Source organism: Cervus canadensis, chromosome 31 (genome assembly GCF_019320065.1).
Source record: "Cervus canadensis isolate Bull #8, Minnesota chromosome 31, ASM1932006v1, whole genome shotgun sequence".
Classification (NCBI taxonomy): Eukaryota; Metazoa; Chordata; class Mammalia; order Artiodactyla; family Cervidae; genus Cervus; species Cervus canadensis.
In genome coordinates, this window is record NC_057416.1 from 9,073,321 (window position 1) to 9,086,836 (window position 13,516).

Genomic DNA, 13,516 nt, shown 5'->3' on the forward strand with positions numbered 1-13,516 from the left:
TGGCTCAGATCATGAACTCTTTATTGCCAAATTCAGACTTAAATTGAAGAAAGTAGGGAAAACCACTAGACCATTCAAGCATGACCTAAATCAAATCCCTTGTGATTATACGGTGAAAGTGAGAAATAGATTTAAGGGACTAGATCTGACAGACAGAATGCCTAATGAACTATGGACGGAGGTTCGTGACATTGTACAGGAGATAAGGATTAAGACCATCCCCATGGAAAAGAAATGCAAAAAAGCAAAATGGCTGTCTGAGGAGGCCTTACAAATAGCTGTGAAAAGAAGAGAATTGAAAAGCAAAGGAGAAAAGGAAAGACATTCCCATTTGAATACAGAGTTCCAAAGAATAGCAAGGAGAAATAAGAAAGCCTTCCTCAGAGATCAATGCAAAGAATTAGAGGAAAACAGAATGGGAAAGACTAGAGATCTCCTCAAGAATTTTAGAGATACCAAGGGAACATTTCATGCAAAGTTGGGCTCTATAAAGGACAGAAATGGTATGGACCTAACAGAAGCAGAAGATATTAAGAAGAGGTAGCAAGGAGGAGGAGCTAAGACAGCGGAGGAATAGGATGGGGAGACCACTTTCTCCCCTACAAATTCATCGAAAAAACATTTAAACGTTGAGCAAACTGCATAAAACAACTTCTGATCGCTAGCAGAGGACATCAGGCGCCCAGAAAAGCAGCCCATTGTCTTCGAAAGGAGGTAGGACAAAATATAAAAGATAAAAAGAGAGACAAAAGAGCAAGGGACAGAGACCCGACCCGGGAAGGGAGTCGTAATAGAGGAAGTTTCCAAACACCAGGAAACCCTCTCACTGGCGGGTCTGGGGGAGGCTTTTGAATCTCGGAGGGCAAACTAACTGGGAGGAAAAATAAATAAAACCCACCGATTACATGCCTAAAAGCAACTCCTAGCCGGAAAGTACCCCAGACGCTTGCATCCGCCACCAGCAGGTGGGGGCTGAACAGACAGTAGTGGGCGGCATTGCTTAGGGTAAGGACCGGGCCTGAATGCCGTGAGGGCAATTGGAGGGAGCTAAGTGAGATAGCAACTTAATCTGTGGGATAGCAAGAGAGAGAGAGAGAGAGAGAATTAACCGGCGAAAAGCGCCGGAACGGAACACACTTCCGGCCTTTTGCAGAACAAAATAAAGACTGAGCAATTTCAGAGATGAGCTAGCCAGCGGTGGACCGGCCCGTCCCCCGCCTGAGGCAGGGGGGAGGGGAAAGGGGCAAACTCGGCCGGAGAGTCGGCACCCCTACCAAACGGCAAACAGGCTCCCAGTTTCTAACCAAAGACTTCCTGAGATTCTGGATGGTTGACATCCGCTGGGAGGGTCGCAGCTAGAGGCCAGCTCCCCAGAACAGACACAAGGAGCACCCAACCGGCACGTGAAGAAACTGAGGCTGGGACTGCGGAGGGGAGAAGGTGCACTGCACCCAGGGAGTGTGCGCTCATCAAGCTCCGGGCTGCCTGAGCTGCTTGGGCCGGGGAAGGCACAAAATGCAGGCCCAACTGTGTCTGTGCTTTTGTGGAGGGCCCAAGAACTGGAACTGCACGCCACGCAGGGCCCGCTCCCTATAGAGCAGCCTGGAGCCTGAGCAGTGTAAACAGGGAAAGCACACGCAGCGAGCGGGGGCAAACCCAGTGTGGCCGGAACACTGTGAGTGCTCCCCACACATGCCAGTGACATTTGTCTGCAGCGCCCCTCCCTCCCCACAACACGACTGAACAAGCGAACCTGAACGAGAGACCACCTCCGCCCGCCTGGGTCAGGGCAGAAATTAGACACTGCAAACAGAAATCAAATAAAGGGAACTGCTTCAGAAGTTACCACTGCAACAGATTAAAACCCCTGTAGTTAACACTGATAAACCGGAAGGGGCCTATATATATCAAGAAGTGTAAGCTGGAACAAGGAGCTATCTGAACTGAACTGAACCCACACTGCCCACAACAGCTCCAGAGAAATTCCTAGATATATTTTTACTATTATTTTTTTAATTAAAATTTATTTTTCTTTTCTTTTTTTTTCTTTTTTAAAATTTTTTCTCCTTTATTTTCTTTTAAAATTCCCTATTACTCCTCTATTATTCCTTAATTTACATTTTCATATATTTTTACTATATTTTTTAATTAAAAATTTTTTCCCATTTTTAAAATTTTCTTTTAAAGTCCTCTATTGCTGCTCTATTACTCCTTAATTTTCATTTTCATTCTCACATATTTTTACTATTTTTTAATTATTTTTTTCTTTTTTTTCCTTCTTTTTCTTTTAAAGTCCTCTATAACTCCTCTATTACTACTTAATTTTCATTTTCATTTCACTGTAACCTTGCAAAAAAAAAAAAAATAGTGACACTAAGAGCTGAAAACTTCCCTAAAATGGGGAAGGAAATAGTTACACAGGTCTAAGTAACCCAGAGAGTCCCAAACAGGATAAACCCAAGGCAAAACACCCTAAGACACATATTAATCAAATTAACTAAAATCAAACAAAGAGAAAAAAATATTAAAAGCAGCAAGGGAGAAACAACAAGTAACACGCAAAGGGATTCCCATAAGGATAACAGCTGATCTATCAATAGAAACACTTCAGGCAAGAAGGGAATGGCAGGACATACTTCAAGTAATGAAAGAGAATAACCTACAACCCAGATTACTGTACCCAGCAAGGATCTCATTCAGATATGAAGGAGAATTCAAAAGCTTTACAGACAAGCAAAAGCTGAGAGAATTCAGCACCACCAAACCAGGATCTTCTCTAGACAGGAAACACAGAAAGGCTGTATAAACGTGAACCCAAAACAACAAAGTAAATGGCAACAGGACCATACCTATCAATAATTACCTTAAATGTAAATGGGTTGAATGCCCCAACCAAAAGACAAAGACTGGCTGAATGGATACAAAAGCAAGACCCCTATATATGCTGTCTACAAGAGACCCACCTCAAAACAAGGGACACATACAGACGGAAAGTGAAGGGCTGGAAAAAAATATTTCACGCAAATGGAGACCAAAAGAAAGCAGGAGTCGCAATACTTACATCAGATAAAATAGACTTTAAAATAAAGGCTGTGAAAAGAGACAAAGAAGGACACTACATAATGATCAAAGGATCAATCCAAGAAGAAGATATAATAATTATAAATATGTCTGCACTCTACATAGGAGCACCACAATATGTAAGGCAAATGCTAACGAGTATGAAAGGGGAAATTAACAATAATACAATAATAGTGGGAGACTTTAATACCCCATTCACACCTATGTATAGATCAACTAAACAGAAAATTAACAAGGAAACACAAACACTAAATGACACAATGGACCAGCTAGACCTAATTGATATCTATAGGACATTTCACCCCAAAGCAATCAATTTCACCTTTTTCTCAAGTGCACACGGAACCTCCTCCAGAATAGATCACATCCTGGGCCATAAATCTAGCCTTGGTAAATTGAAAAAAACTGAAATCATTCTAGTCATCTCTTCTGACCACAAAACAGTAAGACTAGATCTCAACTGCAGGAAAAAAACTATTAAAAATTCAAACATATAAAAAAAAATTCAAACATATGGAGGCTAAAAAACACACTTCTGAATAGCCAACAAATCATAGAAGAAATTAAAAAAGAAATCAAAATATGCATAGAAACAAATGAAAATGAAAACACAACAATCCAAAACCTATGGGACACTGTAAAAGCAGTGCTAAGAAGGTTCACAGCATTACAGGCTTACCTCAAGAAACAAGAAAAAAGTCAAATAACCTAGCTCTACACCTAAAGCAACTAGAGAAGGAAGAAATGAAGAACACCAGGGTTAGTAGAAGGAAAGAAATCTTAAAAGTTAGGGCAGAAATAAATGCAAAAGACACAAAAGAGACCATAGCAAAATTCAACACAGCTAAAAGCTGGTTTTTTGAAAAGATTAAATTGACAATCTGTTAGCCAGACTCATCAAGAAACAAAGGGAAAAGAACCAAATCAGGAAAATTAGAAATAAAAATGGAGAGATCACAACAGACAACACTGAAATACAAAGGATCATAAGAGATTACTACCAGCAGCTCTATGCCAATAAAATGGACAACTTAGAAGAAATTAACAAATTCCTAGAAAAGTATAACTTTCCAAAACTGAACCAGGAAGAAATAGAAGATCTTAACAGAGCCATCATAAGCACGGAAATCGAAACTGTATTCAGAAAATCTTCCAGCAAACAAAAGACCAGGACCAGATGGCCTCATAGCTGAATTCTACCAAAAATTTAGAGAAGAGCTAACACCTATCTTACTGAAACTCTTCCAGAAAATTGCAGATGAAGGTAAGCTTCCAAACTCATTCTATGAGGCCACCATCACCCTAATTCCAAAACCAGACAAAGATGCCACAAAAAAAGAAAACTACAGGGCAATATCACTGATGAACATAGATGCAAAAATCCTTAACGAAATTCTAGCAAACAGAATCCAACAACATATTAAAAAGATCATACATCATAACCAAGTGGGCTTTATCCCAGGAATGCAAGGATTCTTTAATATTCACAAATCAATCAATGTAAAACACCACATAACAAATTGAAAGATAAAAACCATATGATTATCTCAGTAGATGCAGAAAAAGCCTTTGACAAAATTCAACATCCATTTATGATAAAAACTCTCCAGAAAGCAGGAATAGAAGGAACATACCTCAGCATAATAAAAGCCATATATGACAAACCCACAGCAAACATTATCCTCAATGGTGAAAAATTGAAAGCATTTCCCATAAAATCAGGAACAAGACAAGGGTGCCCATTCTCACCACTACTATTCAACACAGTTTTGGAAGTTTTGATCACAGCAATCAGAGCAGAAAAAGAAATAAAAGGAATCCAGATAGGAAAAGAAGAAGTGAAACTCTCACTGTTTGCAGATGACATGATCCTCTACATAGAAAACCCTAAAGACTCTACCAGAAAATTACTAGAGCTAATCAATGAATATAGTAAAGTTGCAGGATATAAAATTAACACACAGAAATCCCTTGCATTCCTATACACTAACAATGAAAAAACAGAAAGAGAAATTAAAGAAACAATACCATTCACCATTGCAACAAAAAGAATAAAATACTTAGGAGTATATCTACCTAAAGAAACAAAAGACCTATACATAGAAAACTATAAAACACTGATGAAAGAAATCAAAGAGGACACAAACAGATGGAGAAACATACCGTGTTCATGGATTGGAAGAATCAATATTGTCAAAATGGCTATTCTACCCAAAGCAATCTATAGATTCAATGCAATCCCTATCAAGCTACCAACGGTATTCTTCACAGAACTAGACCAAAGAATTTCACAATTTGTATGGAAATACAAAAAACCTCGAATAGCCAAAGTAATCTTGAGAAAGAAGAATGGAACTGGAGGAATCAACCTGCCTGACTTCAGACTCTACTACAAAGCCACAGTCATCAAGACAGTATGGTACTGGCACAAAGACAGAAATATAGATCAATGGAACAGAATAGAAAGCCCAGAGATAAATCCACGAACCTATGGACACCTTATCTTTGACAAAGGAGGCAAGGATATACAATGGAAAAAAGACAACCTCTTTAACAAGTGGTGCTGGGAAAACTGGTCAACCACTTGTAAAAGAATGAAACTAGAACACTTTCTAACACCATACACAAAAATAAACTCAAAATGGATTAAAGATCTAAATGTAAGACCAGAAACTATAAAACTCCTAGAGGAGAACATAGGCAAAACACTCTCCGACATAAACCACAGCAAGATCCTCTATGACCCACCTCCCAGAATATTGGAAATAAAAGCAAAAATAAACAAATGGGACCTAATGAAACTTAAAAGCTTTTGTACAACAAAGGAAACTATAAGCAAGGTGAAAAGACAGCCTTCAGATTGGGAGTAAATAATAGCAAATGAAGAAACAGACAAAGGATTAATCTCAAAAATATACAAGCAACTCCTGCAGCTCAATTCCAGAAAAATAAATGACCCAATCAAAAAATGGGCCAAAGAACTAAACAGACATTTCTCCAAAGAAGGCATACAGATGGCTAACAAACACATGAAAAGATGCTCAACATCACTCATTATCAGAGAAATGCAAATCAAAACCACAATGAAGTACCATTACACGCCAGTCAGGATGGCTGCTATCCAAAAGTCTACAAGCAATAAATGCTGGAGAGGGTGTGGAGAAAAGGGAACCCTCTTACACTGTTGGTGGGAATGCAAACTAGTACAGCCACTATGGAGAACAGTGTGGAGATTTCTTAAAAAACTGGAAATAGAACTGCCATATGACCCAGCAATCCCACTTCTGGGCATACACACTGAGGAAACCAGATCTGAAAGAGACACGTGCACCCCAATGTTCATCGCAGCACTGTTTATAATAGCCAGGACATGGAAGCAACCTAGATGCCCATCAGCAGACGAATGGATAAGGAAGCTGTGGTACATATACACCATGGAATATTACTCAGCCATTAAAAAGAATTCATTTGAATCAGTTCTAATGAGATGGATGAAACTGGAGCCCATTATACAGAGTGAAGTAAGCCAGAAAGATAAAGACCAATACAGTATACTAACGCATATATATGGAATTTAAAAAGATGGTAACGATAACCCTATATGCAAAACAGAAAAAGAGACACCAATGTACAGAACAGACTTTTAGACTCTGTGGATGAAGGCAAGGGTGGGATGTTCAGAGAGAACAGCATTGAAACAAGTATACTGTCAAGGTTGAAACAGATCACCAGCCCAGGTTGGATGCATGAGATGGGTGCTTAGGGCTGGTGCACTGGGAAGACCCAGAGGGATGGGATGGAGAGAGAGGTGGGAGGAGGGATCGGGATGGGGAACACATGTAAATCCATGGCTGATTCATGTCAATGTATGGCAAATACCACTACAATATTGTAAAGTAATTAGCCTCCAACGAATAAAAATAAATGAAAAAAAAAAAAAGATAAAAATAAAAAAAAAGAAGACGACGTAGCAAGAATACACAGAAGAACTGTAAAAAAATATTCACGACCCAGATAATCACGATAGTGTGATCACTCACCAAGAGCCAAACTGAAACATTAGACAAATACTGTATGCTATCACTTATACGTGGAATTTTAAAAAAAGAATGAATATAGCAAAAGAGAAACTGACTTATGAGGTATAGAGAACAGATTGGTGGTAACCAGTGGGAGAGGGAGGTGGGGAGAAGTAGGATGGGGTTAGGGGACTGAAAGGTACAAACTACTGTGAATGAATATGCTACAGTGAATAGGCTACAAGGATGCACTGTCTAGCACAGGGGAATATAGCCATTATTTTGTGCTGATTTTAAATGGAGTATAAGCTATAAAAATGTTTAGCCACAATGTTGTATACCTGAAACTAATATATTGTAAATCAATCACACTTCAAGTAAAAGAAAAAGATAAAGGAAAAATCAGTTAAAATGAAAACAACAAAAAATTAATAAGCTCTAAATGTGTTTATTTGAAAAGACCAAAAAGTTTACAGACTTCTTAGCAAGACTGATTAAGCAAAAATGAAGAAAATGACACAAGTTATAATAATTGGGAATGAAAAACGTATATTTAGAGACCCTGCAGCTATTTGATACTAATGCAAAAATACTGCTGTAAATAATATACATGATCAAAACTTAACCCAGATGAAACAAACATTCTGAATATAACTATCAGGTAAACCAAATTTCTAGGTTAAAAATATGCAGAAACATATCTGGACACTATATATACTATAAGCTCATTACTTATTTTAAGAAGAAATAATTCCAATTCTACACAATCTCTTCTAGAAAGCAGAAGACAAAGAATGCCTGCTGACTCATTTAATACTAAACTCAGACAAATGTGGAATAAAGAAAAAATCTACATAACAATATCCCTTATGAATTTAGACACACACACAAAAACCCTAAAAAAGATTTTGAAAAATTAAATTCAAAATATGTAAAAGGACCAGCACATCATAACCAAGTGGGGAACATTTTGAGAATTCAATGCTTGCTCAGTATTTGAAAATTAATCAATGTAACCCACCATAATAATAATATAAAGAAGAAAAAAATGCACGGTCATATGTACATCTAACATCAAACTCAACAGGGGAGAGAATAATTTTCCATTAAGAACAAAACAACAACAAGGATATCTATCATCTCTTGCCACTCCTGTTCAACATAATGATGAAAATCCTTGCATATGCAACAAAGCAATAAAGATAAATAAAAAGGACTCACGTCATAAACAAATAAAACAAACTGATTCTAGACAATATGATTATCTATGTAGAAAACCCAAAATAATCCACATAAAAGTTCTCAGAACTCATAAATGAGTTTAGCAAGGTTCCAAGATACACAGTCAACACATGAAAATCAAATTTATTTCTATATAATGCATGAGTGCTAAGTTGATTCAATTGTTTCCAACTCTTTTTGACCCTATGGGACTATAGCCTGCCAGGCTTCCCAGTCCATGGGATTCTCCGGGCAAGGATACTGGAGTAGGTTGCCGTGCCCTCCTCCAGGGGATCTTTCCAACCCAGCAATCGAACTTGCGTCTCTGCATTGGCAGGCGAGTTCTTTACCACTAGTGCCACTGGATTTCTTTACCACTAGCACCACCTAGATGGAGAAGGAAACAGCAGCCCACTCCAGTGTTCTTGCCTGGAGAATGCCAGGGACAGAGGAGCCTGGTAGGCTGCAGTCCATGGGGTTGTGAAAAGTCTGACACGCCTGAGAGACTTCCCTTTCACTTTTCACTTCCATGCATTGGAGAAGGAAATGGCAACCCACTCCAGTGCTCTTGCCCGGAGAAACCCAGGGATGGGGGAGCCTGGTGGGCTTCTGTCTATGGGGTCGCACAGAGTCAGACACGACTGAAGCGACTTAGCAGCAGTAGCAGCAGCAGCACCACCTAGGAAGCCCTTTGGTAACAATGTACAACTAGAAATACAAACTTTAAAAAAATACTATTTATTTTAGACCCAGCAAAAATTAAATAAGTATAAATCTAGCATATAATTACAACTGTATGCTGAAAACTACAAAATGCTGATAAAATAAGCAAAAGATCTAAATAAGTTGAGAGACATACTGTGCTCTTAGATTGGTATACTCATCATTGTAGAGATGTTAATTATTTCCAAATGGATCAAAAATTTTAACACAATATAAAATTTGGATTCATGCCCAAAATTTTTATTTTTATTTTTTTTAGATAAATACGTTATTGTAAAGCATATGGAGGTACAAGTAGAAGGAGAGGGAAAAAAACTTTGGCATAAAAAAGAAAATGAAGTTGGACATAAAGACTTAAAGTAACAGCATCAAAATAATGTGGCACTGGGGAAAATAAGAGTCCATAAAATGGTCCTCACAAATATGGCATTTGGTTAGTAAAAATACCAAGGGAATTTAATGCTCAAAGGATAATGCTTTTCACAAATGGTATTGCAATAACTGACCAGGCACACACAATCACACAGACAGAAGGAAATCAACATAAGCACCATATCTTATCAATATATTAACTCAGAATAAATTAAAGATCTAAATGGTGAAAGTAAAATTATCAAGGGACTTCCCTAGCAGTTCAGTGTTTAAGACTCCATGCCTCCAATGTAGGGGAGTGTGGGTTGGATCCCTGGTAGGGGAACTAAGATCCTTCATGCTGCATGGCTTGGCTGCAATTTTTTTTTTTAATAAAATTATCAAACAGAGGAAAAAAGTCAGAGAAAAACACTGTAGAAACTAAGATTAGGTTGAAGAGTTCTTAGACTTGATATAAAAAGAGCAATCTATTTTAAGCAAAACATAAACTGATTTCATCAAAATAATAACAAAAATAAGAAAAGGTTGACTCTTCTGAAAGACACTGTTAAGAGATGAAGAGACAAGCTTACCATTGGGAGAAAATATTTTTAAATCATGTCTCTGACAAAGGACTTGAGTCCAGAATATATAGAGCTTTGCATTCTTATTAAATATCATTTAGTAAAGGAATTGAGATAACCAGGATTAGATTTATAAATGTACATAATTTTTATGCAATGCAAATAAATCTTAAGATAATTCCAAATGGAGTATAATTCAAGAAAAAGTGATTTCAAAAGGACTTTAATATGTCTTGAGACATCTGAGAATTTTTTGAAATTTTAAGTATGATATGCTTCTCAATGCATACCTAAATTTCCAATAATTTTATATAATTTATTTACCAATTTTATTTGAGGATGTTCCTCTCTCTTTATGATTTTTGAAGGATAATCCTAGATATCAGACAAGATTTAGCAGAGCTCAGTGCAAACTATTTTTTTCCTTTTGTTGCAAACCAAGAAGCCATTTTCTTTCATCCATCTTGTTTTATTCATTTACTGAAATCTTCATTCTTCCTTATTCTAAGATTCAATGTTATTATACTACATGTACTGAAAATAAAATTGATTCCCTTATACTCACAACTGAATGTATCAAGGAAACCTTCAGAACTCCCACTTATAAGAAATATTTCTATGGCCGATATAAAAATTTCCTAAAGACTTTAGGCAAACTCATGTATTTACTCAGCTAACGTTTTAAAGAGATGAATCAAAACCATGGGAATTTAAGTGAGAGAAGGTGAGTATGCTATGGCAGAATTTTCCCCAAAGTATGAAAGTTAATTTAACAATGTACACTTTTTTCATTTTAAAATTATGTTTTTGGCCAATTTATATGACAAATTATGATAGTTCCTTTAAGAAATCTTGTTGAAATTTTATTTTTTTGAACAAAAGAAAAAAGCAGTCTGCAGTCAATGGATATTTAAGGAAACAACATTTTTCCCAAATATTTTCAAAGTGTTAACACATGTCATGGCATTTACCTTGTATATATGTAGTATTTCTCAATATTATTAAAGTAGAAATGCTCTATTTATTTCCTAGCTACATGAAAACATCGATTTAGTGTCTTGCAAATAATATATAACTAGTGTAGATAAGGTTATAGAGTGACTAACTACATTGCTAAAACATTATTTTGTTTTCAATGGCAAAAACATTTTCATTTCACACAGAGACAGATATCCAATGCTCCCTTGTTGTTTCTTATTCAACCTTGACAGTGAAGAATGCTGATAGCATTGTTGTATTTTGTAATGTCTGCTGTTCAGAACTAAGGTATGTATGAACAGTTTTCATGTAAGTGATTGGTAAATTGAGAAAATTAGTGATGTATTTGAAGCAGCATATAAGGCATATTCATAAAATGCTGTTTTTTATATCTTTTTCATACACTTGCTATCATTATACTGCTTTATCCTGAGGCAGCAGTTAAAATATGTGTGCATGTTTGTGAAATTAATGTTATATGAACATTAATGATTATAGTTATGCAGTGAATATATCTAAGGCTCTTCCAGTGAAATAGAAGTGTGAAACATAAAATCAGTAATATTGTGAATCAGCATTTTTACTTTTAAGAAGAAAAATTAAATCCTTCTTATAGAACACTACAGTTACATATTGAAAATTAAGACCTTTATAAATTTAGCAACATACAGAAAAATGTATATGCCAGGACCAAGTGAGTTATCCCAGGAATGCAAAGTTAGCTTAACACCTAAATATTAATTAATGTCACATATTGCTATCAATAAGCAAAAAAATTCATGATTATTCTGATAATTTCAGTAAAGGCATTTTAGAAAATTCAATGTCATTTCATAATAAAACCTCTCAACAAATTAGGAATCTAAACAAATTTCCTCAACCTGATAAAAGGCTTCAAACCCTTTGATGTGGAAACACACACCTACCGTCAAACTTAGTGGTGAAAGCTTGGACACTTTCTGCCTAAGTTAGGAAACACAAGAACGATGCTGACTGTCATCGTTTCTTTTCAACATTGTACTGGATGTTCTACTCAGAGCAATTAGACAAGAGACAGAAATCCAAGACTGTCATATTGGAAAGACAGTAGTAATACTCTCTATTTACATATTATTTATCTTGTATATAGAACATTTTAAGAACTCCACTAAAAAAAACTAATGAATAAAGTTCATCAAATTTGCAGGATATAAGATCCATACATAAAATCAATTGATTTTTATATAACTGCAAATCCACTTGCAATAGCATGAAAAAAAAACTTAGAAATACATTTAACAAAAGGAGTATAAAACATTCTCTGGAAACTATAAAGACAATCTTGAAAAAGAAAAATAAAGCAGAAGGACACATACTTCCTGATTTCAAACTTAACTATGAAACAATGGTCAAAGACAGCTTGGTACTGGCACAAGGAGAGGCATACAGATCAATGGAGTAGGATTAGTAATACAGAAATAAACTTAAACATCTACTGGCAACTGACATTTGACAGTTGTGGTAAGACCATCCAAAGGTGAAAGAACAGACTCTTTAACAAATAATGGTGGGACAACTGGCTACCCAAAGTTAAAGAATAATGTCAAATTCACACCTGCAACTTAAACACACTGAACTCTACCTTATATTTATGGATTTGGGTATTTGAGGTGGTGGTCATGGTGGGAATTTTATGACTATTTTTATGACTTACTCAAACTTTTTAAAATTTATCAAAAGTGTTTTAAAAATGTATTTTCTGCTATTGCTGAGCTTAGGATTTCATATCTTCTTGTTAAATCATCTCCCTTATGCTGATTGTATACGGCATTTGTGGCTATTTCTGTGCACATGCTAAGAGGTTTACCCAAAAGGTTAATTATGTGTGAAAATTATTTTCAAATCCCTTAAGCTATATTTATGTGTTTCTTAATATCTTAATATATGACCATCAATTTCCAATATAATTTCCAATATACACAGATACATATATATAATATAAATATAAAATATTTAATACAAATATTAACCAATATAATAATAAATTATTATTTATTAATAAATACTAAAATAAATATAAAACCTATAATAAAAATACATGCAAAGATTGCCTCAATAAAGAACAGAAATGGTGTGGACCTAACACAAGCAGGAGATATTAAGAAGAGGTGGCAAGATTACACAGAAGAACTGTACAAAAAAAATCTTCATGAGCCAGATAATCACGATGGTGTAATCACCCACCTAGAGCCAGACATCCTGGAATGTGAAGTCAAGTGGGCCTTAGGAAGCATCACTAGAAATAAAGATAATGGAGGTGACAGAATTTCAGTTGAGCTACTTCAAATCCTAAAAGATGATGCTGTGAAAGTGCTGCACTCAATATGCCAACAAATTTGGAATATTCAGTAGTAGCAATAGGACTGGAAAAGATCAGTTTTCATTCCAATCTCAACGAAAGGCAAAGCAAAAGATTGCTCAAACTACCACACAATTACACTCATTTCACATGCTAGTAAACTAATGCTCAAAATTCTCCATGCCAGGCTTCAACAGTACGTGAACTGTGAACTTCCAGAT